Source organism: Vigna unguiculata, chromosome 3, assembly GCF_037176805.1.
Source record: "Vigna unguiculata cultivar grain cowpea cultivar isolate G323 ecotype 2 chromosome 3, ASM3717680v1, whole genome shotgun sequence".
NCBI classification, from domain to species: Eukaryota; Viridiplantae; Streptophyta; class Magnoliopsida; order Fabales; family Fabaceae; genus Vigna; species Vigna unguiculata.
The window spans coordinates 47,642,343-47,660,571 of NC_140794.1; the positions used below are offsets into that span (position 1 = coordinate 47,642,343).

The 18,229-nt window shown below is 39.2% G+C and overlaps 2 pseudogenes across 2 annotated transcripts; one reads left to right on the forward strand and one right to left on the reverse strand.

The window, feature by feature from the left end:
- Positions 1-553: 553 nt before the first annotated feature.
- Positions 554-16,468, forward strand: LOC114175468 (calcium-transporting ATPase 9, plasma membrane-type-like; annotated as a pseudogene). The gene is made up of 22 exons (XR_014993311.1): positions 554-903; positions 1,992-2,532; positions 2,730-3,129; positions 3,224-3,275; positions 3,459-3,555; positions 3,631-3,702; positions 4,833-4,916; positions 4,996-5,302; positions 5,418-5,460; positions 5,551-5,634; positions 5,735-5,871; positions 6,000-6,065; positions 6,146-6,244; positions 6,457-6,567; positions 6,857-7,024; positions 7,617-7,715; positions 8,502-8,639; positions 13,810-13,910; positions 14,014-14,059; positions 14,163-14,294; positions 14,423-15,141; positions 15,614-16,468. The product of XR_014993311.1 is annotated as a calcium-transporting ATPase 9, plasma membrane-type-like (transcript).
- Positions 14,812-15,563, reverse strand: LOC114176067 (protein MANNAN SYNTHESIS-RELATED 2 pseudogene; annotated as a pseudogene). The gene is made up of 3 exons (XR_014993312.1): positions 15,333-15,563; positions 15,060-15,241; positions 14,812-14,899 (listed from the first exon to the last, which is right to left on the reverse strand). The product of XR_014993312.1 is annotated as a protein MANNAN SYNTHESIS-RELATED 2 pseudogene (transcript).
- Positions 16,469-18,229: the final 1,761 nt, after the last annotated feature.

Consider the following 18,229-nt stretch of genomic DNA (forward strand, 5'->3'; position numbering starts at 1 on the left):
TCTCATGCCTGCATGAACTCTATTTATTTCCTTTCTCTCTTCAGTATCAGTCACTCAATAATAGAACATTTTTCTCTAATTCTCCTCTCTCTCAACATGGTCTCAAGAACTCATTTCTGAACCATGGCTTCGAATAATCCGCTTCCGTTGTAACTAGAGGTGTCAATTTGGCCCAGCCCACAGGGTTTGACCCTGGCCCATGTGGGCCAGGGCCAAAAAAGCCCACATTGAAAAAAAGCCCCCAACAAAGAAGCCCACAGGGCCAAAAACCTACAAAAGCCCTGTGGGCCAGGGCCAATCCATGGGCTTTCATCTTCCACACGAAAAATATATTTTTTAAAATATATTACTATCTGTGGGACAGGCCCAACGAACCGGACAAGCACGACGACCCGAATAGGTCTAACGACTCAGACCTGCCCTACGACCTCGACAAGAACGACGACTCGAACGGGCCCGATGATCCAAACAGGCCCAACAACCCGAACGGGCCCGACGACCCAGACGGGCCCGAATACAGGACAAACCCGACAACACGGACAGGCCCAACGACATGGAAGGGCCCGACGACCCGGACAGGCTCGATGACCTGGACGGGCCCAATGACCTGGACAGGACCGACGAACCTGACAGACCCTATGACCCAAATAAGCCTGATGACCCGAAAGGGCCCGATGACCCGTATGGACCCGACGACCCAGACGGGCCTGACGACCCAGATGGGACCAACTACACAAACATGCCCGAAAACCCAGATGGGCCGAACGACTCAGATGGGCCTAACGATCAAGACAGGCCATACGACCTAGACGAGCCCGACAACCCGGACAGGCACGACAACCCGGACAAGCCCAACAACCCGGACGAGACAAACGATATGAACAGGCCCGACGACATGGACGGGCCCGACGATCCGAACGGGCCCAATGATCCAGACAGGCCCAACGACCCCAATGGACCCGACGACCTGAACGGGCCTGACGACCCAGACAAGCCCGATGACCCGAACGGGTCCGATGACCCGAACGGGCCCGATGACCCGAACGAGCCCGATGACCCGAACATGCCCAATGATCTGAACGGGCCCGACGAGCCGGACGGACCCGACGACCCGGATTGGACCAACGACCTAGACAGGCCCTATGATCCAGACATGCCCAACGACCCGAACGGGTCGTCAGGCCCATCCGAGTGGGTCGTCGGGCCCGTTCGGATCATCGGGCCCGTTTGGCTCGTTGGGCCCGTTCGGGTCGTCGGGCCCGTTTGGATCGTCGGGTCCATACGAGTCATTGGGCCCGTTCGGGTCGTTGGACCTGTCTGGATCATTGGGCCCGTTCGGGTCGTCGGCCCGTTCAGATCGTTGGGCTCGTCTACGTTGTAGGGCCCATCTGGCTCGTTTGGCCCATCCGGGTTCTTGGGCCCGTTTGGGTCGTCGGGCCCGTCCGTGTTGTCTGGCATGTCCAGGTTGTCATGCCCGTCCTGGTCGTCGGGCCCATCTTGGTCATCTGGCCCGTCCGGGTTTTCGAGCCCGTCCGTGTTGTTTGCCATGTCCGGGTTATCCGGCCCGTCCTGGTCATCGGGCTCATCTTGCTCCTCGGGTCTGTCCTTGTCATCGGGCCCGTCCAGGTCATTGGGCTCGTCCGGGTCGTCGAGCCCGTCCGGGTCATCAGGCCCGTTCGGATTGCTCAACTTAATTTTTGACTCTGACTTAATGTAGTATTATTTGGGGAACCCACCTTAGCCCTAGTCCTAACCCACGAAAGAGGGGGCTTTGGGAGCTGGGGCTTTTTTTTGGACCCCTCATTTGGGAGCCCCTAAAAGGGGCTTTATGAAGAGTGGGCCAGGGTTGGCCCATGGGCTAGTTGTAACTCCATCAGATTTTTCCACCCACCCCACATTCACTCCTTGCACCTTCACCACCCCTGTTTTCATCAAGTTAGATGAAGAAAACTACCTTGTCTGGCAACACCAAGTATTAGCTACCATTAAAGGCCTCAAGATCTTGAATTTCTTGATGGGTCTGATATTTCTCCACGTTTTCTCACATTCGCTGATGCTGCCACTGGAAACGTCAACCCAAAGTACCCTGGTTCTATGTCAAACACCATGCTTACAAAAATGGTAGGTTTGCATACCTCTGCTACCATTTGGAAGAAACTATCTACATATTACGCTAGCCAATCTAGGGCCAAAATCAAAAAACTCAAAATACAATTAAAGACTGCCAAGAAAGATCGAAACATATCCACTTATCTTATGGAGATTAAAAGTACAGATGAAGATCATGTTGAAGCAATCTTGGATGGATTGTCTGATGAATATGACGCTTTTGTCACGTCAATTCTTTCTCGTCTTGATCCCTACTCCATTGATGAAATCGAAGCCTTCCTTCTTGCTCAGGAAGAACGTCTTGAGAAGCATAAACATCTTGATCCAGTCATTCAAACTCATGCCAGTTCTGCTTCTTGGAACAACACAAACCGCGCAAGATCCAATACTCGTTCTGGACGCACCAATTCCAGAAACCCAGCCGTTCGTGGAGGTCGTTCTAACATGTATCGGTCCAATTCTAGTCAATCTTGGCAATTTTCTTCAACCTTCACGAGTACACAACAATACAAATATATATATATATATATATATATATATATATATATATATATATATATATTGATCAGCATCTTTTCAACCACGATTTTCAGCCTCAACCTCACCTCCACAATTCCCAGGTTCCTTCTTCCAATACTAAGATTGATGATCAGCTATCTGTTTCTTGCATCGTTCTTGATTCTCTGTGGTTCTGGGATAGCGGGGCTTCGCACTATGTTAATAACGATCCGTCAAATTTTTCATCAAAGTCTTCTTACAATGGTAGTGAACAAATCAAACTAGGAAATGGCTCAGGTTTATCCATAAGTCATACTGGTTCTGCTGTTCTTTCCTCTTCTTCTCTTAAATCTCAGTTTATCTTGCGTAATCTTTTACATGTTTCACATCTCAACAAAAATCTTCTTAGTGTCTCAAAATTTGCAAGAGACAACAATGTGTATTTTGAATTCTTTCCTGATTTTTGCAATGTGAAACACCAGGTAACGAAGGAGCTCCTTCTTCAAGGAAGTCTTAAAGATGGTATCTACGTCTTTCCACCTTTGCAACCTGCCTCTGCTTCCTCTGTTAACAATACCACTCTGGCTAACTCTTTTTCACCTTTAATCTTTGGCAGGCTCGCATTGGTCACGCATCCAAAAGCGTTCTTTTGCAGATTCTTCGTTCCTGTAACATACCTACAACTTCATATGTAGATTTTTGTGATTCTTGTGTTGTAACATTATTTCATTTTGTTTCTCTCTAAATTTAAGGTCTTTTTGTTTTAAAGTGGGTATAGAATTGGTCTTGATTCGTTGAATATAATTAAAACGTGTGTGTTACTTAATCCGAGTCGTAAATGGAAAAAAATGACTCTATGGATGTCGTGAGGTTCCCGCCGATGGAGTTGTTATCACTGGTCACTCTATTGCCATTGATGAATCCAGTATGACTGGTGAAAGCAAGATTGTATGTTGTTCATACCCTCTAATGACCTAACTATTAGTTTTTTAATATTATTTTTAAGCAATGAACGTTCTGCAGATTCACAAGGATCATAAAGCACCTTTTTTGATGTCTGGTTGCAAAGTAGTAGATGGAATTGGCGCTATGCTGGTATGATGTGGTATTACACCCTTTTATGCAAGTCTGTCTGTTATTTGATGGGTAGAATATAGGTTGACATAAGCGTGAAAACTTTCTGCTTTGAGAAGTTAGTTCACATGTTACATTATGCTTTTATGCAGCATGCATGTTGATATTTTCTTTAAATTGGTGATGTCTGGCCATATCAGCTGATTATGAGAGGGCTGATTGCGTTACCTTGCTGATTATGTTACCATATTTCCATACTAACGTTATTATTTGGTGTGATTGTCATATTTCTATTTTCCTTTGTAACTCTCAGGATTAATTTCTTCATTTTCTTATCCTATGATTTATTTTCTTATGTAATCAGGATTATGAGTCTAGTACAATCATAAAGAAGGATTATTATTTTTATCATTTACATCGCCTTGAATAATATTCACCAATTCAATTCCTCATCCTTTAGACGTAGTACTAGAGTTATTGTATCTATCTTGAGAATAATTCCTTCCTTCTATTATCATTGCGAGTTATGAATCTCTACCAATCCTATTTGACCTTGCGTGCTTTCGTACATTGGTTTTTAAACTCAAGTTGGTTCCACCAGCTCGTTATGAGTTTGAGAGGCAATTTTGGTATAATTTCCATCACTATTTGTTTTGGTTGCCAAAATTTTCTTTTCCTTCTTATCTCAGGATAAGTTTTTACTTATCCTTGTTTTCGTAAAAAAAAATAAAAATCTTATGTTATTATGATTAAAATTGTAGAACAACTTTAAATAAGGATTACATTGTTGTCTTTGTGTGACATTGAATAACACACGTCAATACACTGCAAATAAATTTTATTCTCACCTTATCCTCCCTCAATACCTTAGTTTTCATAATTTTAACAATTACTTGATCAACAGAAGTATAATTGGTAACATTTTTCTGTTTGCTAAAATATAAAATTAATTTTTCATTGGTTTCAACTTTTTTACTATTTTTCATTAGTTTTCATAATTTTAATTGTCATTTTGCCATTCATGCTCCTTATGGATATGTAGAAGTTTGTTTTACACCTTTATCATGATTCTAGTGGCATATATTTTTGCACGTGAAATAAATATTTTCAGAATGCTACTACCCTGATTCATTCTATACTGTCATCTGTAGGTAACTGGTGTTGGTATAAATACCGAGTGGGGACTGTTGATGGCAAGTATCTCAGAGGATACCGGAGAAGAGACTCCATTACAGGTTCCTCTCACCCGTATCTAAAATCAATAACTGTTGGTATCACATTTAAACTTAACAAATTTTTAGGGACGTTTAATAGGTTCGTTTGAATGGAGTGGCTACTTTTATTGGCATAGTGGGGCTTACTGTAGCTGTTTGTGTCCTTGCTGTTCTGAACTTACTAATACAAGATCGGTGCTAACTTTAACTAGTTATGTAATAATTTTGGAATGCTAGATACTTCTCTGGCTACACGAAAGATTTAGATGGAAAAGTACAATTTGTTGCTGGAGAGACCAGTACTAGTGAAATAATAGACGGAGTCATCAAAATTTTTACCATTGCAGTGAGTGTGAATTTGTGGTGGTTGCAGTGCCCGAAGGTCTACCTTTAGCAGTTACGTTAACGTAAGTAAATGCTGCTAACTATTTCATTGTACAACACAAGATATAGCCAAAACTAAGCTGCATGATGTTTCATTCTAATCTGTGTAATTTTCTTCCTTGGCCACACTCATGATAGTTTGGCATATTCGATGCGGAAAATGATGGCAGACAAAGCTTTGGCAAGTATCTTTTTGTGCTCCAACAGTCACCACAGTATCTTCTAAATTTTTTAATAATTTGCTCTTCTTTTTTTTATAAATATTATGCAGGTGCGAAGGTTGTCAGCGTGCGAAACTATGGGATCTGCTACAACAATTTGCAGTGATAAGACTGGAACGCTGACCTTAAATCAGGTGGGTTCTGGGGCCAGAACACCTGTATCTGCATTTTCCTACTTCATTTTACCTGAATCCTTGAATTATCAGTATTTGATTACAACTTTTTGGATTATAGATGACTGTAGTTGAGGCATATGTTGGGAGGAAGAAACTAAATCAACCAGATGACTTACAAAAGTGCATCCGGAAGTTCTTTCTCTGATAAATGAGGGTATTGCACAAAATACGACTGGCAATGTTTTTGTGCCTAAGGTATGCCTTTTTAGTTGACAATAATGTCTACAGTTCTCTTTTATGATGTGAATTCTCTTAAAAGACCCGTTATTGGTGTTGATATCTATTTATTAGTATATTCTGTGTGTATGCATTTCCTTTGGTAGGATGGTGGAGAGATGGAGGTGTCAGGATCTCCTATAGAGAAGGCAATTCTTTCTTGGGCAGTGAAGGTACACTCCATTTTTTTATTTGTCTTTGATTGGTAATGGGTTTGAAGGTGATCAACTTATCTTTTGAATCCTCGTCGCAGTTGGGGATGAATTTTGATTTTATTAGATCAAATTCAACAATTCTCCATGTCTTCCCCTTCAATTCTGCGAAAAAGAGAGGTGGTGTTGCCGAGAAACTGGTAATCATTTGATATAGTTATTTTTCAACTCATCGCTTCTTCTTTTTTGCATGTATTGTGATACATAAATATCGATCCCATGTTTTTTCAATCTTTACTTCTCATTTTGAATCTATTTAATCATTGTTTGTGTTGAATCATATCAGTTGAGTGTTTTTCATTAATTATCTTTAATATGATAATCAGGAATACTAATGTAATTTGCTTGGCAGCCGGACAATGTAGTACATGTACATTGGAAAGGAGCTGCGGAGATAGTTCTTGGAACATGTACTCAATATCTTGATTCTGATGGTCACTTGAAATCTATTGAAGAAGAGAAGGTTTGTAACAACAGCTTTCATGTGATATAAACTTTACTGAGGGAATTAAGATCATTGAACTGAACCAGTGGTGATTAAAAAGAAGACATTTTCTTTTGGTTAATAGCTAACCAAAGTTTAAAATCATATATAAGGCTACCACCGAGTCACTTTATCCATGTCAATGAGTCTTTTTGAAGTCACTCCAATGCCAACTTATGCAAGTATACATTGGGTACCATCATTTTTCCAAAAATTTAGCGACTGGTAGCAGTTGGTAGCAGTTGATAATATTCGCACTATTTTCCAGATATTCTTCAAGAATGGTATCGAAGATATTGCTGCACAGAGCTTGCGTTGTGTTGGCATTGCATATAGATCGTATGATGTCGAAAAAGTTCCATCTAATGAGGAGGAATTAAACCAGTGGTCCTTACCAGATTACGAGTTGGTCTTGCTTGCTATCGTTGGAATAAAGGTTCAACGCAAATAAAAGATCACTGTTAAAATGTGCTATATTACAGTTGATGAAATTTGTTTTTGTCCTATATTGCATTTGTCTGAATAAATAGGGCAACAAGAAAGACTTGTTCCCCGATCAATATGCTCATAACACATTGTTGGGTTCATTCAACAATGAAAGAAAAACACAAGAATAAAAATGAAAGAAAACAATTGTATTATAAGAGAAAGTTCTATAAAGAGGGTACATGTCAACACAACATATAAGAGTTGTGTGTTCTCTATATATAAAACTAAAGAAAAGAATATCAGAAAATTATTAATACGGTTAAGACAAACACATGTAAACAAGTAGTAGACGCTCTTTAGTGATGATCTTCCATACTTTTCATAAGGCTGTTGAGCCAAATATAATTGAAGGGAAGTCATTCCGTGAACTATCAGAAATCGAAAGGGAACAAGTTGCAAAAAAAATAACAGTATTGTTCTTTCATTGTGATTCCTTATGATATTCGTTCCTTAAATAAATATTCGATAATAACAGTATTGGCAATTATGTTAATTTCTTTATTATAGTTGATATTGTGTGCTACTATTTTGTTATTTAGGCAGATATCGGCCTTTCTATGGGCATCCAAGGAACAGAAGTTGTAAAAGAAGGTTCAGATATTATTATCTTGGATGATAACTTTGCATCAGTAGTAAAGGTAAACTTATTATTTATCAAGGAGTTACTTTGAATTGGAGTCCTACATTACATAAAATGGGCAAGTTGAGCAACATTACTAGAAAACACCCAAAATCTTATTGTTTTAAAATTTTAGATTGAAAATGTTGTTAAACTCTCTTATATTCTTCTACTCGTAATCTATTGGTTATGATATCTTAGAGTGTTTCTTCCTGTGAGATTAAAGAGAATGTATTATTGCATTTTTTTTGTGTCTGCCACTGGTACATGATTTCACATGCTCAACTATGAAGTCATATACATTTTTAGCCATGGTTTCTCTAGCTTTTATTGTTCAATAGCTTCCTAAAACTTTGTTATATTTTTAATCAATTCCTATAAATGGTTAAATAGCTCCTTACTGGGCTACGACTTATTAGACTAAATTAATGTAGACAATCATGAATCATCGGTATGTCATTTGGTGTTATTGATAACTTATTGAAAAATCAAATGAATTTTAGAAATTTATTAATAACTGTTTACAATATAGAAACCCCTTTAAAACTACAATTTATATAAAAATACATTTAAAATTGATAAAACTAGGCTTATCTATTAATTTATTTTTATCATTACTTTATCATCTGTACCTTGTCTGCAAGAAAATAATTGACTGTAATTAATTTACCATGGGCAGTAAACAGGTCATCGATGTAATTTGATTTTGGCTTAAGAAGTGATAAATTTATTTCACTTGGACAGAGGCATTAGTGGATTGGTCTGATATATAAATTATCTAAGGTCTGTTGTTCACTTTGTGTAGGTTGTTCGTTGGGGTCGTTCTGTATATGCAAATATTCAGAAATTTATTCAGTTCCAGCTCACTGTTAATGTTGCGGCTCTTGTAATAAATGTTGTTGCATCAATATCTTCTGGTGATGTTCCTTTAAATGCTGTACAGGTATGGTGCCCTCTTTCTATTAGTTAAACTTAAATGTGGGTAGTTGGAAGTTGCTATATTAATTGTCTAGGAGATTGCAAAAAATTGAGAGTGAGTCTAGCTATGATTAAGCAAGCAATAGAGTTCATTAATTGTGAGTTAGGTAGTAGTTATATTTAATGAATGTAGTTGAAGGGTTATGTCCAAAGGCCTATAAAAGGACCATGTAGTGCTTCATTTCAAATACAACAAATCTGAATACAAAGAGTGTATATCTAGATAGACTTGTTTGTCAACAAATTGGCATCAGAGCTCGAGAGCTTGAGTGTTTGAGTGAGTTAGAGAGTTTGATCGAGATGCCCCTGCCGAAGTTATCAAAAGGCGTCAGCTATGATAATTAGAGCCTGCAGATGAAGGCTCTCCTTGGTTCCCAAGAAGTATGGGAGGTGGTCGAAAATGGGCACCAAGAACCAGAGGACGTTGGAGAAATGACGATAGCCCAACTTGCTAGGTTAAAAGCAACACGAGCAAAGGACAAAACGACTCTGTACGTGCTATACCGAGCTGTTGATGAGTCTGGCTTTGAGAAGATAGCAAATGATGTCTTCAAAAGAAGCGTGGGATACTCTGGAAAAGGCATACAAAGGGGATAACCGTGTGAAGCAAGTTCGGCTTCAAACTCTCAGAGGCAAGCTTGAAAGGATGAGGATGAAGGAAGATGAAGGGGTTGCAAGTTCGGCTTCAAACTCTCCCGAGTTAAGACTGTAGCAAATCAGCTCGGTAGAAATGGAGAGACGCTGCCCACTTGCCGAGTGGTGGAGAAAATCTTGAGGTCGTTAATCGACGACTTCGAGAATATAGTTTGCGCAATAGAGGAATCTAAGGACTTGACAGTGCTCTCGGGGGAAGAGCTTGCCGGGTCGCTTGAAGCACATGAGCAGCGAAGAAGGAAGAAGAAGGAATCCCTTGATCAAGCACTCCAATCAAAGGCAACCATTAGGGAGAAGAAGGTTCCTTATACTCAGAACACTCGAGGCCGAGGTGGTAGAGGCAGAGGAGGATATGGAAGAAGTCAAGAACAGGTCGGCCAACAAAACTGGCGTGGCCGAGGACAAGGTGGAGGTCATGGTGGTAGAGGCCGAGGAGGTCAGTCGAACAACTCAGGAGTTGAATGCTTCAAATGTGGTAAGTATGGTCATTTTGCTAAAGACTGCTACTCAGGAGTCAAATGTTACAATTGTGGGAAGGTTGGACATTTCGCGAAGGATTGCCGATCTGAAAGCAAGAAGGAAACGAACTTCCTTTCTGAGGATGCTGAGGAAGAAGGAGAATTGATGATGTCCAGGAGATCAGGCGCCGAGCTAAGTCCGAGTTGTTCTGACAACTCAGTTTGGTACCTTGATACAGGAGCAAGCAACCACATGTGCGGGGACAAGAATCTTTTTAAGGAGCTCACCAAAGTTGACGTTGGACACGTATCATTTGGAGATGTATCAAAGGTGGCAGTAAAAGGCCGGGGTACAATCTGGTACCTACAGAAGAACAACCGAGTTGGAGAAATCAAAGATGTGTACTATGTACCTGATCTCAAAAGCAACATATTGAGCATGAGTCAGCTGATGGAGAAAGGCTACTCGGTTCTGATGAAAGATCGAGTACTATACTTGAAAGACAAGTCAGATCGATTGATTGCCCGAGTAGAGATGAAGAAGAACAAGATGTACAAGCTGGACTTGAAAATAGTCTAAGAGAGGTGCTTGAAACTTGACGTGAAGGATGAAGCTATGAAGTGGCACTTCCGGTTTGGCCACTTGCATTTGGGTGGGTTGGCCGAGTTGGTGAAAAAGGAGATGGTGCGACGACTCCCGACTGTGCAGTTTGAAAAGAAATTCTATGAAGAGTGCGTGCTCGGGAAGCATCCAAGGAACAACTCAGATTAATTTACACAGACATTTGTGGACCAATTACCCCTGAATCTTTCAATGGGAAAAGGTATTTCATTTCTTTCATAGATGATTTTCAAAGAAAAACATGGGTGTATTTTTTGAAGGAGAAATCTGAGGTGTTCCAAGTGTTTAAAATGTTCAAAGCAATGGTTGAAAAGGAGACCGGCATGCCTATCAAACCTGTTAGGTTTGACCGAGGAGGTGAGTTCATCTCATCCGAGCTCATGAAATATTGTGAGGAGCAAGGAATAAGGGGATTTCTGACAGCACCATACTCACCCCAACAGAATGGAGTAGCTGAGAGGAAAAATCGAACCATACTTGACATGGTTCGAACAATGTTGAAAAGCAAGAACGTGCCTAAGGAGTTATGGGCGGAAGCAGTGCAATGTGCCATCTATGTGCAAAATAGATGTCCACATGTTAAGCTTAACGAGAAGACACTGCAAGAAGTCTGGAGTGGAAGAAAGCCGAGTGTGTCTCACCTCAAAGTGTTCGGCAGCATTGCTTATGGTCATGTTCCAACTCAACAAAGGACCAAACTTGAAGATCGGAGCAAGAAGTACGTGTTTATTGGGTACGATTAAAAAAGCAAGGCGTATAGGTTGTTCAACCCAATAACAAAGAAGGTGATTATGAGCCAAGATGCTCAAGTTGATGAAGAGAGCGAGTGGAAGTGGAACAACTCGGAGAAGACCTAGAAGCTTGGAAGTAGATACACCACCAGCTGTGAGAGATCATGAGACTTCTGATGAAGAAGATGAACCTCTACAGCCTAGAGCGCGAAGCTTGCAAGACATATACAACTCGACTGACGAAGTACATGTTGTATGTTTCTTGGCAGATTCAGAACACTTGAGCTTTGAAGAGGCCGTGCAGGAGGAAAAGTGGCAAATGGCAATGAATGAAGATATCAAAGCAATCGAACGCAACAACATGTGGGAGCTAACCGATCTACCCAAAGGAGCTCGGCCTATTGCCGTAAAGTGGGTGTATAAGAAGAAAACAAACGCTGAAGGAGAAGTTGAGCGATATAAAGCTCGACTCGTAGTGAAGGGGTACAAGCAGAAGGAAGGAATAGACTATGATGAAGTATTCGCTCTAGTGACGAGGATGCAAACAATCAGGTTGCTGATTTCCTTAGCAGCTCAACACATATGGACAATCTTGCAGATGGATGTGAAGTCAGCATTTCTGAATGGAGTCTTGGAGGAGGAAGTATATGTTGAACAGCCACTTGAATACATGTGAAAAGGCAAAGAGAAGAAAGTCCTGAGATTGAAGAAGGCACTTTGTGGCCTGAAGCAAGCTCCACGAGCATGGAATGAAAGAATCGACACTTACTTCAAGAAGAATGGGTATGAGCAGTGCCCTTATGAACATGCTCTTTACATAAAGAAGAAAGGAGAAGATGTGATGTTCATTGCCCTCTATGTCGATGATCTTATCTTCACGGGGAATAATGCTGAGCTAATTGAAGCATTTAAAGAAGTGATGAAGAAGGAGTTCGAGATGACCGACTTAGGTCTTATGAAGTATTTCCTTGGTTTGGAAGTCATTCAAGGGAAGGACGGTATCTTTGTGTCGCAGGAAAGGTATGTTGAGGATGTCTTAAAGAAGTTCAAGATGACGAGTTGCAACCCGGTTTCCACCCCTATGGAACCAGGCACAAAACTTTCTAAATATGCAAATGGAGACCAAGTTGATGTGAGCAAATAACGAAGTCTGATTGGAAGTCTCAGGTATCTTACAAATACCAAACCAGATTTAATGCTAAGTGTTGGAATAGCAAGTCGGTATATGGAGGAATCGAGGTATACTCATTGGAAGGCCCTAAAGAGAATTCTAAGGAACGTGAGAGGAACAATGTCACTTGGCCTGATGTATACTAGGACGGATGACTATCGACTAGTCGACTACTCGAACAGTGACTGGTGTGGAGATGTTGATGACCGAAAAAGCACGTTTGGATATGTATTCTTCATGGGGAGCACGGCGTTCACCTGGCTTTCAAAGAAACAGCCCATTGTAACACTGTCAACATGTGAAGCAGAGTACGTTGCAACATCCTAGAGTGTTTGCCATGCAGTTTGGCTTAGAAACCTTCTAAGCAACCAGAGTTGGAGGTTTAGTTATATTGCATTCTAGCAGCTAAGGTTCCTTCTGACTTTTCTTGTGGATATCCCGTGTTATGAGCACCCAATCCTTCTGAAAAGAGAGATAAGCAGGGACATCTGTGAACTCGGATAGCCTTGTGGCATACCTTGAATCCAAACTAGGCTACCATCTTTCCTCTATTATGAAATATCATTTCTCTTTTTGATAAAGAAGACCTTCCTATCGAGCAACTTCTGGTTCATAGCACTGGAACCAGGTATCCCAACCCCGGACCTGATCGGGTATGCTAATCTACCCGTAGAAAGCGCTACTTCCGTAGTCTATGGTCCCGCTAAGCTGGAATTGAAGCAAGAAAAGGGGACTGTGATCCGAGTTGATAACAAGTCGGCCATTGAGAGAAGCACATTGATGAGAGAACCTGGTCAATCATGAGAGAAGCAAGCACATTGATGTTCGATTTCACTTCATCCGAGAACAAGTGAAAGAAGGAAATGTAGAGTTAGAGCACGTTGAAAGTCGAGCACAAGCTGCAGATATGTTTACAAAGCCGATGCCATCCTCTCTGTTCGAGAACAACAAGATGATACTCGGAATGAAGGACAATATTTAAGTTTATGGAGGGATTTTGTTAGGTAAACTTAAATGTGGGTAATTGGAAGTTGCTATATTAATTGTCTAGGAGATTGCAAAAGGTTGAGAGTGGGTCTAGCTATGATTAAGCATGCAATAGAGTTTATTAATTGTGAGTTAGGTAGTAATTATATTTAATGAATGTAGTTGAAGGGTCATGTCCAAAGGCCTATAAAAAGACCATGTAGTGCTTCATTTCAAATACAACAAATCTGAAGATAAAGAGTGTTTATCTAAAGAGACTTGTTTATGAACACTTTCTTCTCTAATTTAGTTGAATATTTTATTATTTAAAGTTGTATGATTCAAATTACATAAAGAGTCAAATTTGGATTCTCTAATAATTTTCTCATTACATTTTCTACTGTGTTTTCAATGATGTACACTAATTTAATAAAAATACAGCAGAAGAACGGCACTAAAAAAAGCAGTAAAGAACATGGATTTATGAGTCATAGATACTGGTTTCCTATCTAAATGCTCTTGGTTTGGTACAGCTTTTGTGGGTCAACCTTATCATGGACACACTTGGAGCTCTTGCGCTGGCTACGGAACCTCCAACAGACAGCCTTATGCACAGATAACCAGTTGGCCGAAGGTTTAGTTTGATTGATTCAAATGCATGCGTCACATTATCATTTTATGCTCATTTTTATTGCAAACACTCACTTGGCTTACTACGATCTTTTGTTTGGCTTCAGGGAACCTCTTATAACAAATATCATGTGGAGGAACTTGCTCGTGCAGGTAAAAATATGTTTTATTCTATAGTGAGATTTGTTAAGATCATCAGAGAAATATAGGGCTGTTTAGATCCTACCATTTAATTATATATAATTTGCCATTGCAGGCCCTCTATCAAGTCATTGTTCTTCTGATTCTTAACTTCTGTGGTGAAAGTATTATACGTAATGAGGATTCCACAGTCCATACCATACAAGTGAAGAATACTTTAATTTTCAACGCATTCGTCTTTAGCCAAGTACGTAAATTTTTTCTTGTCTGGGGTTGACGGATTGAACCCCCCTTTGTTCTCCCGTTGCAATAATGTAAGTTTTTAATTCATTGAATTCTTATTGAAGAGTAGTTTTACAATGCTTCAACTCACAGATATTCAACCGGTTCAATGCTCGAAAGTTCTACCCTCATTTCATATGCAATTATTACTTTGCTAGCTAACCAGCTGATTGATTTAATTGCAACAGCTGGCCTCTTGCCGTTGTTGGAAAGTTGATCCCAGTTCCCAGAACACCACTGTCCCGATATTTCTCCAAGTCACTCAGAAAATTGAAAAAGTCCAAGTCCCATGCACAAATAGGATCACTTCCACTTCATAACTCACATCTAACAATATTACTTCTTCATCTAGAATGTGTAAGGACCATGATTTTGTCATAAATATATAAATCCTGATAACTGACATCAATTTTTTCTTCTCAAATATATCTTAAGGGAATTTAAACATGGAAAGAATAAGCAAATAAATGCACAGGTTGTTGCTAATAGTAACAAGAATAAGCAAAGTGGTTTTTGTTGGAGACATAAGGAGAGAGAAAATTGGAGGCTGAAGCAGACGAAGCTGGAACCAGTATGCGTGGTCCTTACACATTCTAGATGAAGAAGTAATATTGTTAGATGTGAGTTATGAAGTGGAAGTGATCCTATTTGTGCATGGGACTTGGACTTTTTCAATTTTCTGAGTGACTTGGAGACATAAGGAGAGAGAAAATTGGAGGCTGAAGCAGACGAAGCTGGAACCAGTATGCGTGTTTTCCCAGAACCTATTCTCTTTCCAACTACATTGGCGTAGAACAGACCTGAAATTGCTGGTACGAACACGTCACTCTCTGCACTTATATAAAAATCAATCACTTTCTCAAATTCAGAATCTAGGAACTTTTTCTTCTTATCCGCTGGCATAATGGCTTCCTGCACCAACCAACAACCAACTTTCAAATACAAACAAAAACAATGGTTCTAATTTGAATGATAATAGATAGATGTAAACAACTTATCTCACCTTTGTATACGTCTTGGGGAACAAATCCTTGAGAGAATCAAGGCTGCTATCCCACCTTGATTCAGTGACATAAACTGTGGTATCCTTGTCAAAACCAATCTGCCTCAAAAACACTGCAATCTCTTGTGCATTGTAGCAGCTTTTCTCCCCATCGTTATCACTATTTTGGCACCCTTTCTTATCAAAGCAGAGGTTAAAATATGGACATGGGATTAAAATAAGTGTTCTCATCTGTATAGTTTTTTATAGAATAAAATTCAGCACTAACCTTCTGTCACCAGGTTGGCTTCCTCTGATGTCTGGTATCACAAGCGTTGCCCCCAGACTTCTAGCAACAATCACTGCATATGCTATCTGATAACCATCTCTATAGCGTTAGAGAATATAGAAATCAACAACCATGATTTTTTATGGATGATTTGAGTATCTAAAGATAAATGTCAGCTACTAGCATCAACAATCAGGTAGGAATGTGAAGAACTGATGGTGAAAGGGATTAATAGCACTGGGAAAGAATTTGACCTTTATGGGAGACGTCTGGGTGGGTCCTCCCAGCAACCACCTTTGTCATCACTTCGCCAGACTGCATTGGTAGGTGCTGAAAGCAGGGCACGTCATAGAGCTTTGCTGCCTTCTGGACCTCAGTATTTAGGTGGTGATAAAAATATTAAGTCTTCTCTGAGTCCAATACAAGCTGCTGCCATGGCTGCTGAAAGAAGACTGCACGATGACAAGTGGTGTGGGTCAAAATCTCAAAGGAGTGAGCCTCAAATAAGGGAGAATACAAGTTCTAGTGAAGCCTCTGCAAGATCTATTCAAACTTCAGCTATTCAATCTGCAACAACCAAGGAAAAATTTGATAGATTTTATAAAGTAGTTCTCGTTTTGATTTCATTTAATATTAAATTATGTATGTACAATGTTCTATTTCATTACTGTATTCCATCAAGAAAACAATAATCTTATTAACTTGAAAATCTCCAATCTCTGCCCTCCCATCCAACGTCAGCATGCCTAGCTGAATGAAAAGGATCATTCAATAGTGCCTTGACTCTAATTTCATAAGCTCTTCAATTTTTCAAGTTGTCTTGCTGGAGGCCAAACTTGATTCATGGAAATTAAAGGTTATTTTACCATAGTGATGTAGTAGGTTGTTAGATGTGTACACGATGTTTTGGCATAAAGAAAACAATATATGTTGTACACAAAGGTTAGTGTCAATCTGTTTACTGATTAACCTATGTATATAGCCTGCTATTTTGAACCGGTATTTGAATCTGCATTACTTGGAGAAACTCTACGTAGACAACTATGTACCCAACTTTGAAAAGCATAATAAGTTGAGATTATCTGAAAAATGCGTGAGCGTTATAGAGGAGTTTCTATGCTTTGTAGCACCCCCAACCTTCCCAAAAACACATTGATCTAGTGTTTGTTGGTTATGTTAACTCACTGCGCAGGGACTAAAATTTTTGTCGGATGAGGTCTTTTGTGTTATTATTAATAATGCTATTATTTGACAATTTTAAATGTGATTGGAAAACTGCTCTTGCATGCACTGAGTAGAAGGTTCCAACCCAAAATATTATGGCCTGTTACGCTTCCTATGAATTAGTCCCTATCTAACCAATGAAAATGTAGTTTCTTCCTGCACCTCCATAACATCTCCATATAAAAAATATTTCTATTTTGCTTAGATTATGTAGTCCGACTTGAATTGTATAATCAATTGGATAGGATAATCTGATAGTTTTTTATTTTTTCAAATTATATAATTAAGAAAAAGATAAAATGAAATTTTTTTTTATGAGTACAAAAAGAAACTTATAGATTTGCAGGAAGAAGGTGCCTGTAAAGAACAAGGAAACTTATGGCTTGTTGTATATAGATTAGGCTTTTACTTTCTGCGTTTGTATACTTTTTATCCTGCACCTCCGTTTTTTGAAGATGTCCTTTTTGCTATTTATAACTCATTCTACCTCATTGATTGTCTTCATTGGTGCCCTTGGGAGCACTTGTTTTGGACATTGAACTTAACAAAGAGCATTGGAAGCGAAGGGCTCTTATGTAGGGACTCTTTCTTCAGTAGTTACAAGAATAAACATAAAATTCTAATCAAATATGTTCCTAGAGATCACGCTGGATTTTATAGTTATAATCTATGCCCATTAAGGATTTTCTTTATTATTGTTATTACGTAGACATTTTGTTATTAAATATAAATTTATTAATATAATTTATTTTATAATAAAATTTATCCATAATAAAATTATTTATTTTATAGTTTTTTTATTTTTTGTTATCATAAATCACTACTTGTTATATTACAGATATAATTATTATTTTATTTAGAAAATTCAAAATATTCAAATTATTATGATTGTTAAGAGAGAATGATCAATCTTAATAATTTTGAGTATATAATTTAGTTCTATTTTATAAAAAACTAAGAAGAAATTTAAATTATGAATATTTAGTATATTTTTCTTTATAATGGTGATAAAGAGTAATATTTATTAATTTAGAAATATTTGATATAATTAAGAGCAGTAAAGTATGATAAAGTAAAATGAAACAAAGTTAGAGTTTTCTTTTTTTAAGTGGGCTCAAATCCAATTTTTAATTAGATATTTTGTCCCTTGACATGGAGACTTGCCACTTTAATGCAAGGCTATATTTAATTTAAACAGTCTCTGCTCTAGGCAGGCAAAGGTTATAAAGGTTATAAAGGTTATAAATAAGTGATTTAGGCGCTTCAACTTCCATTCTTTGTTGTGACGTCAATCGAAGGCATTATCACCCTATTCTTTCTCTGCGCCGCTGAGGAGCTTGCGGTTATGGCGGAACCCGTAACCTTGCCGGATTCCAACACTCACGACCAAGGTGAAGATATTTAC